The sequence below is a fragment of the Hordeum vulgare genome, chromosome 3H, assembly GCF_904849725.1.
Source record: "Hordeum vulgare subsp. vulgare chromosome 3H, MorexV3_pseudomolecules_assembly, whole genome shotgun sequence".
Lineage (NCBI taxonomy): Eukaryota > Viridiplantae > Streptophyta > Magnoliopsida > Poales > Poaceae > Hordeum > Hordeum vulgare.
The window spans coordinates 312,907,979-312,916,791 of NC_058520.1; positions in this window are offsets into that span (position 1 = coordinate 312,907,979).

Genomic DNA, 8,813 nt, shown 5'->3' on the forward strand with positions numbered 1-8,813 from the left:
ATCCCGTTATCAAGTGACAACACTTGTCTATGGCGAGGAAACCTTGACCATCTTTGATCAACGAGCTAGTCAACCAGAGGCTTACTAGGGACAGTGTTTTGTCTATGTATCCACACATGCATTTGTGTTTCCAATCAATACAATTATAGCATGGATAATAAACGATTATCATGAACAAAGAAATAAATTAATAACTAATTTATTATTGCCTCTAGGGCCTATTTCCAACAGTTTTCATAGACAGAGAGCACCCCGTTGTGTCCCCTTAGGGATGGTACGATCTTAAGCGAGTCTCGTATGATGTACACCATGAGGACGTGGGCCAACAAGTGGACTCTTTGCTTAGTATCACTAGGGGAAATCCTTTGGCTATGGTGACAGAAACCTTCTGTCGTCTCTTGAGCTTGCGTTGGTTTTTCCCTTGAAGAGGAAAGGGCGATGCACCACAGGAGCAGTAAGTATTTCCCTCAGTTTGAGAACCAAGGTATCAATCCAGTAGGAGAATCTCGTCAAGTCCAGAGTACCTGAGCAAACACAAAAGAGCTTGCACCCAACGCTATAAAGGGGTTGTCAATCCCTTCAAGACTGATTGCAAAGTGAGATCTGAAGGTGGAAAGTGCAACGAAGTAAAAGTGTAAGGCTGAAAATATGGTGTGGAGTAGACCCCGGGGCCATAGTGTTCACTAGAGGCTTCTCTAAAAATAGCAAGTATTACGGTGGGTGAACAAATTACTATCGAGCAATAAATAGAACCGCGCAAAGTCATGACGATATCTAAGGCAATGATCATACATATAGGCATCACGTCCGAGACAAGTAGACCGATACTTTCTGCATCTACTACTATTACTTCACACATCGACCGCTATCCAGCATGCATCTAGTGTATTGAGTTCATGACGAACAGAGTAACGCCTTAAGCAAGATGACATGATGTAGAGGGATAATCTCAAACCAATGATGAAAACCCCATCTTTTTACCCTTGATGGCAACAACACGATGCGTGCCTCGCTACCCCTTTTATCATCGGGTAAGGTCACCGCATGGTATGAAGCCAAAACCAAGCACTTCTTCCATTGCAAGAATCATAGATCTAGTTGGCCAAACAAAACCCACAACCCGAAGAGAATTACAAGGATATGAAATCATGCATAAGATAGACCAGAAGAAACTCAAATAATATTCATAGATAATCTGGTCATAAATCCACAATTCATAGGATCTCGACAAACACACCGCAAAAGAAGATTACATCAGATAGATCTCCATGAAGATCATGGGGAACTTTGTATTGAAGATCCAAGAGAGAGAAGAAGCCATCTAGCTACTAGCTATGGACCCGTAGGTCTATGGTGAACTACTCACGCATCATCGGAGAGGTCATGGTGTTGATGAAGAAGCCCTCCGTATCAGAATCCCCTCTCCGGCAGGGCACCAGAACGTGCCCCAGATGGGATCTTTCGGAGACAGAAGTTTGCGGCGGTGGAAAAGTATTTTCGATGAACTCCTGATTTTTTCTGGGATTTTAGGGAATACATAGGCACAAAACCTAGGGCATAGGAGGTCTGAGGGGACCACAAGCCGTGAGGCCCAACCTCCCACCCTGGTTGGGGCTGGGGGGCTTGTGGGGTCCCTGGGGACCCCCTGCCTTGGTTCTCAAGTCTTCCGATCTTCTTCTGTTTCGGAAAAAATCTTTTCGGGGATTTTATTCCGTTTGGACCCCGTTTCAAATCTTCCTCTCAAAAGGGTCAAAACACAGAAAAAACAGGAAGTGGCACTTGGCACTGAGTTCATAAGTTAGTCCCAAAAAAGATATAAAAGGCATATAAAACATCCAAAGTTTGACAAGATAATAGCATGAAACCATCAAAAATTATAGATACATTGGAGACGTATCAAGCATCCCCAAGCTTAAATCCTGCTAGTCGTCGAGTAGGGAAGTGATAAAGACTAAATTTTTGATGTGGAATGCTACCTAGCATAGTTGTCCTTTGTAACTTCTTTCATGTGACATGAATGTTCAGATCCGTAATATTCAAAACAATAGTTTGCTATTGACATGAAAACAATAATACTTTAAGGAAACTAGCAAGGTAATCATGAACTTTCAAAAAAACGAGGCCAAAGAAAGTTATCCCTACAAAATCATATAGTCTGGCTATGCTCCATCATCCTCACACAACTAATGTAGATCATGCACAACCCCGATATTGGCCAAGTAATTGTTTTCGCACTCTTACTTTCTCAAACATTTTATAACTATCACGCAATACATGAGCGTGAACCATGGATATAACACTATAGGTGGAATAGAGTGTGGAGGTGGTTGTGAGACAAAAAGGAGGAGATGGTCACATTGACTCGGCGTATCAAAAGGCTATGGAGATGCCCATTAATAGATATCAATGTGAATAAGTAGGGATTGCCATACAAGGGATGCACTAGAGCTATAAGTATGTGAAAGCTCAAAAGCAGAACTAGTGGGTGTGCATCCAACTTTCTTGCTCACGAAGACCTAGGGCAATTTGAGGAAGCCCATCATTGGAATATACAAGCCAAGTTATATAATGAAGATTCCCACTAGCATATGGTAGTGACAAAGCAAGAAGCTCTCAGTCATGAAGAACATGGTGCTACTATGAAGCACAAGTGTGGAAAAAGATAGTAGCATTGTCACTTCTATCTTTCTCTCTTTTTTTTATTTGGGCTCTTTGGCCTCTTTTTTATTTCCTCACATGGGATAATGCTCTAATAATGATGATCATCACACTTTTATTTACTCACAGCTCAAAGCTCAAAATGATGATGACTCTATAGGAAATGCCTAGGGTAGTGTGCCAGGATGTGCAACGATCTAGGTTGGCGTATGACGTTGAAACATCTCGCTAGCTATCTTATGATCATGCAATGGCAATATGAGAGTGACGGCACAAGTCATGAGACGAAATGGTGGGAGTTGCATGGCAATATATCTCGGAATGGCTATGAAAATGCCATAGTAGGTAGGTATGGTGGCTGTTTTGAGGAAGGCATATGCTGGGTTTGTGTACTGGCGAGAATTGCGCGGCACTAGAGAGGCTAGCAATGGTGGAAGGTGAAAGTGCATCTATACCATGGACTCACATTAGTCATGAAGAACTCACATACTTGTTGCGAAATTTTTTATTAGTAATCGAAACAAAGTGCTACACGCATACTCCTAGGGTAAGGGTTGGTAGGTGTTAACCATCGCGCGATCCCGACCTCAACACAAAGGATGACAATCAAGAGATCAATTATGCTCCGACTTCCTAACATATCGGTTCACCATACGTGCATGCTACGGGAATCACTAACTTCAACACAAGTATTTCTAGATTCACAACACCCTACTAACATAACTCTTAATATTACCAAATCCATGTCTCAAAACTAATTGAGAGGAATCAAGACTTCTTTTTCTACTCAATGCACATGAAGATGGAGGTTTTTGTATACTCTTTGGGTACCTATCACCTTTGGGACTACTTTCATAGCATAAGCCAACTACCAAGTCATGCATCATCGTTCTCTAAAAGATCTAAGTGAAGCACACAGAGCAAAATTATCTAGCTCAAAAGATATAAGTGAAGCACGATGAGCATTCTAGCAAAATAACGATGAGTGCATGTCTCTCTCTAAAGGTGTGCAGAAAGGATGATTGTGACACAAAAAAAAGACTCCTAAGATACAAGATGCTCCAAGCAAAACACATATCATGTGGTGAATAAAAATATAGCTCGAAGTAATGTTACCGATGGATTGAAGACGAAAGAGGAGATGCCTTCCCGGGGCATCCCCAAGCTTAGGCTTTTTGGTGTCCTTGAATTTGGATAGGGATTCCTTGGGAATCCCCAAGCTTGAGCTCTTTCCACTCCTTATCTCTTTGTCCATGAGAGCATTACCCAAAACATAAAAACTTCACAACACAAAACTTAAACAAAAACTTGTGATAACATTAGCACAAGAAAACAAACTACCACCATTTTAGGTACTGTAGCAATCTTTATTTCTATTTATATTGGTGTTGGGCTACTTTATTCTCACTTTTCCATGGCTAGTACCCCCCGATAATATCCATACTTTCATCAAAACAAGCAACCAACTCAACAAAAACAGAATCTGTCAAAAACAGACCAGTTTGTAGCAATCTGTATGCTTCGTCTACTTCTGGTACCTCAACAATTCTAAAAAATTATGACTGCCTGGTAAAAAGGCATATCAACAAGAAGAAAAAAGAATCAACTCAAAAGCTCTTTCTGAATAAAAATGAAAAATCATCTCACGAGCGAAAAGTTTCTGTCTTTTTCCAGCAGGATTGAACAACCATCACCAAGACTAGTCATAAAGGTTTTGCTTGGCTCAAACAAAAAAGGAAACACAAAAGACACAACCATAACAGAATTATGATGGTGTCGACGCAACAAAACAGAAATAAAAAGATAAATTCATTGGGTTGCCTCCCAACAAGCGCTATTGTTTAACGCCCTTAGCTAGGCATGAGGATTTCAATGATGCTCACACAAAACATAGAAATCGGACACGAAGAGAGCATCATGAAACATGTGAAAATCACATCTAAGTCTAACATACTTCCTATGCATAGGCATTTTATAGTTAAACAAATTGGCAAGACTACCAATAGTTACCAAATGCAAGGAAGAAGAAAGAGACAATAGCAATCTCAACATAACGAGAGGTAATTTGGTAACATGAAAGTTTCTACCACAATATTTTCCACTCTCATAGCAATTACATGTGGGATCATAATCAAATTCAACAATATAGCTATCCCATAGGATATTCTTTTCATGATCCACATGCATGCAAAGTTGACGCTCTTCAAAAATAGTGGGATTATCATCAACTAAAGTCATGACTTCTCCAAACCCACTTTCAATAATATTGCAAATATCATATTCATCATGAGGCTTAAACAAATTTTCAAGATCATACGAAAAACATTGCCCCAATCATGATTATTGCAACAAGTAGTGGACATAGCAAAACTAGCATCCCCAAGCTTAGGATTTTGCATATTTTTAGCATGATTGTCATTGGTTCCACATAAGTGGATCTCTTAAAGAGATTAGCAAGTGGGTGAGGATCCATATCAATGGATCTTCAGCAAGCGAAGATGCAAGCATATTGAAGACACATAGCCCACAAGCAAAGGAAAGGTAACCGAAAAAGTTAAATGAAAAGGGCAAATATTTTTGTAAATTTTTGTTTTTCAGAAATGGGGGAGAGGAAAACGAGAGGCAAACAAGTAAATGCAAGAGATGAGTTTGCGACACTTACTAGGATGAGTTCTTGACTTGATCCTCCCCGGCAACGGCGCCAGAAATTCTTATGCTATCCCTGGCAGCAGCGCCAGAAATCCTTTGGCTACGGCGACAGAAACCTTCTGTCGTCTCTTGAGCTTGCGTTGGTTTTTCCCTTGAAGAGGAAAGGGCGATGTAGCACAGGAGCAGTAAGTATTTCCCTCAGTTTGAGAACCAAGGTATCAATCCAGTAGGAGAATCTTGTCAAGTCCAGAGTACCCGCGCAAACACAAAAGAGCTTGCACCCAACGCTACAAAGAGGTTGTCAATCCCTTCAAGATTGATTGCAAAGTGAGATCTGAAGGCGGAAAGTGCAACGAAGTAAAAGTGTAAGGCTGCAAATATGGTGTGGAGTAGATCCGGGGGCCATAGTGTTCACTAGAGGCTTCTCTCAAAATAGCAAGCATTACGGTGGGTGAACAAATTACTATCGAGCAATTGATAGAACCGCGCAAAGTCATGACGATATCTAAGGCAATGATCATACATATAAGCATCACGTTCGAGACAAGTAGACCGATACTTTCTGCATCTACTACTATTACTCCACACATCGACCGCTATCCAACATGCATCTAGTGCATTGAGTTCATGACGAACAGAGTAACGCCTTAAGCAAGATGACATGATGTAGAGGGATAATCTCAAACCAATGATGAAAACCCCATCTTTTTACCCTTGATGGCAACAACATGATGCGTGCCTCGCTACCCCTTCTGTCACTAGGTGAGGTCACCGCCCGGTATGAACCCAAAACCAAGCACTTCTCCCATTGCAAGAATCATAGATCTAGTTGGCCAAACAAAACCCACAACTCGAAGAGAATTACAAGGATATGAAATCATGCATAAGATAGATCAGAAGAAACTCAAATAAGATTCATAGATAATCTGATCATAAATCCACAATTCATCGGATCTCGAGAAACACACTTCAAAAGAAGATTACATCGGATAGATCTCCATGAAGATCATGGAGAACTTTGTACTGAAGATCCAAGAGAGAGAAGAAGCCATCTAGCTACTGGCTATGGAAAGGTAGGTCTATGGTGAACTACTCACGCATCATCGGAGAGGTCATGGTGTTGATGAAGAAGCCCTCCGTATCCAAATCCCCCTTCGGCAGGGCACCAGAAGGTTCCCCAGATGGGATCTTCCGGAGACAGAACCTTGCGGCGGCGGAAAAGTATTTTCGATGATCTCCTGATTTTTTCTGGGATTTTAGGGAATATGTAGGCGTAAAACCTAGGGCAGAGGAGGTACAGGGGCCCCACAAGCCCGTGAGGCCCGGCCTCCCCCCTGGCCGGGGCTGGGAGGCTTGTGGTGTCCTTGGGGACCCCCTGCCTTGGTTCTCAAGTCTCCCGATCTTCTTCTGTTTCGGAAAAAATCTTTTCGGGGATTTTATTCCGTTTGGACTCCGTTTCAAATCTTCCTCCGAAAAGGGTCAAAAACACGAAAAAAACAGGAACTGGCACTTGGCACTGAGTTAATAAGTTATTCCCAAAAAAGATATAAAAGGCATATAAAACATCTAAAGTTTGACAAGATAATAGCGTGAAACCATCAAAAATTATAGATACGTTGGAGAAGTATCAATGCTTACCTTGGGTATGTAACATACCACGAGTCGTGGATGACACACAAGTTCCCCGCGTCTTGTGGGTACAGCGCGCAACCTCTAGAGAGTGTAAACTATTCAAATAGCCATATCCACGGCCGAGGACAGTTGGATGACCGCTCTTGGGTGATGTCCATTGGTTAGAAAACTTGGTGTGTGCGTGTGTATGTGAAAGATGAAACTTGAGCTAAGTCAGATGACCTGACATGATGAATGAACATGGGATGTTTAGACCCTTTCTTACATTCGTATGTGGACTGTTGTTATGGATATCTGCAACCTCAGATGCATGTCGTTATAGGTTGATTGAGCATGTGATTGCACTTAAAACTAGCTTTCTCCAACTTACCTACTTAGTGCTATATCATGCATCATTATTGACTTATTCCAAACATGGGTTGCTTGCGAGTACATTCAAGGTACTCATTGTCTTGCCACTGGTTAGTTTATTGGCATGGCATGAAAGAAGAACATATGATGAAGAATACCTTGGTGACGTATGTGCAAGTTAGGATGCTTCCCAGTCAGAATGCTTGTAGGGTTAAGGGAGATGGCATGGGTTCACGCTATCGTTGAAGAATTCTGCTACAAATATATTAAGACTTGCCCATAAAGCATAGTCGAGTAAAACGGTTCGTAATGGATGTAAGACACTTATTATTCACTTTTTGTGTGTAGACTAAGCATTGATCTCTGGGATCACTGTGCATGTATATTTGGAGATAATGACTTATGAGTCGTGGTCCCTACACCGGCGTCTCAGAGATGGTGGGAAAGCAGATCGAGGCTGCTCCACTTGGATCCAAAGTAAACCACTACATATTTAGGGCTGGAACATTCTCAATGATTGGACTGGTCCGGATGTCTTTATTCAGCGATATTTCCACATATCTCGGGGAGGTGGATTGGTGGCTCGGGTGTGCAGGAGCGAGGAGCTCAGAGTAACGAGGCGAGAGATAGGACAAATCCCACCCGCACCCCGGTAGGGCTTTCCTGACCACTTCTGCACATATCCGAGTGAATGGAGTCCTTCAGAGGGGCAAAGCCTTTGGTAGACCGACTTATCTTGTTTTTGGTAAGAGGACGCATGGTCCAATTGGACCAAAGCATGACTGAGTTTCCGCGGGTTTCAAATCATGGGCGACGCACATGCGAGAGCAGAAACGACGACATTATGGGAAGTGTGGAAAGTGGCAAGGCGCCTCGATTTCCACATCTTAAATTTCGCCACGTGTAGGTGGTGCGCTGTCCAAGGGATCTTGCGGATCTCTCCTTGACTCCTGATTGACGGCTGGATATCTCCTGCCCAACATACACAAGGATTCTTTGGAGGGCGAAAGAGGTATTCTTAGGTTTGGTCTTTCCTTGTCCCTCTCCAACTCCGCCACCCCGCTCAAGCATTTCACCACTCAGCCCTCAGCCACCACACGCCTCGGCCACCTTGTCGAGCGAACTCACAAGGAGCACGCTAGCGAAGGCTGAGCGAGCGAAGAAGAGCTCGCGCTGGACTTCCTCGAGCATCAGGACGCCACCGATAGGGTGGATCGAGGGCTATTAGTTTCCATCTCGCGTCACCAGGAATTGCCTCCTTGAGCTCGAGAGCCAGGGGCTCGTGGAAGCTAGGAGCTGGCATCTACCGGTGGAGGGCAAGTAGGAACCCCCGCCGCAATGAGATGAGTGAGTGCTCCTCGTCACCCATGTTGAGCGAGCTTTCTCCATGCCCCTACACCCCTTCTTCTGCACTTTTTTCAATTTCTATGATGCTCAACTCCACCATCTCCTCTCCAATGCCATCTCCTACCTCGCTACCTTTGTGTCTTTGTGTGATCATTTCCTTGGCTGTCATCCCCATT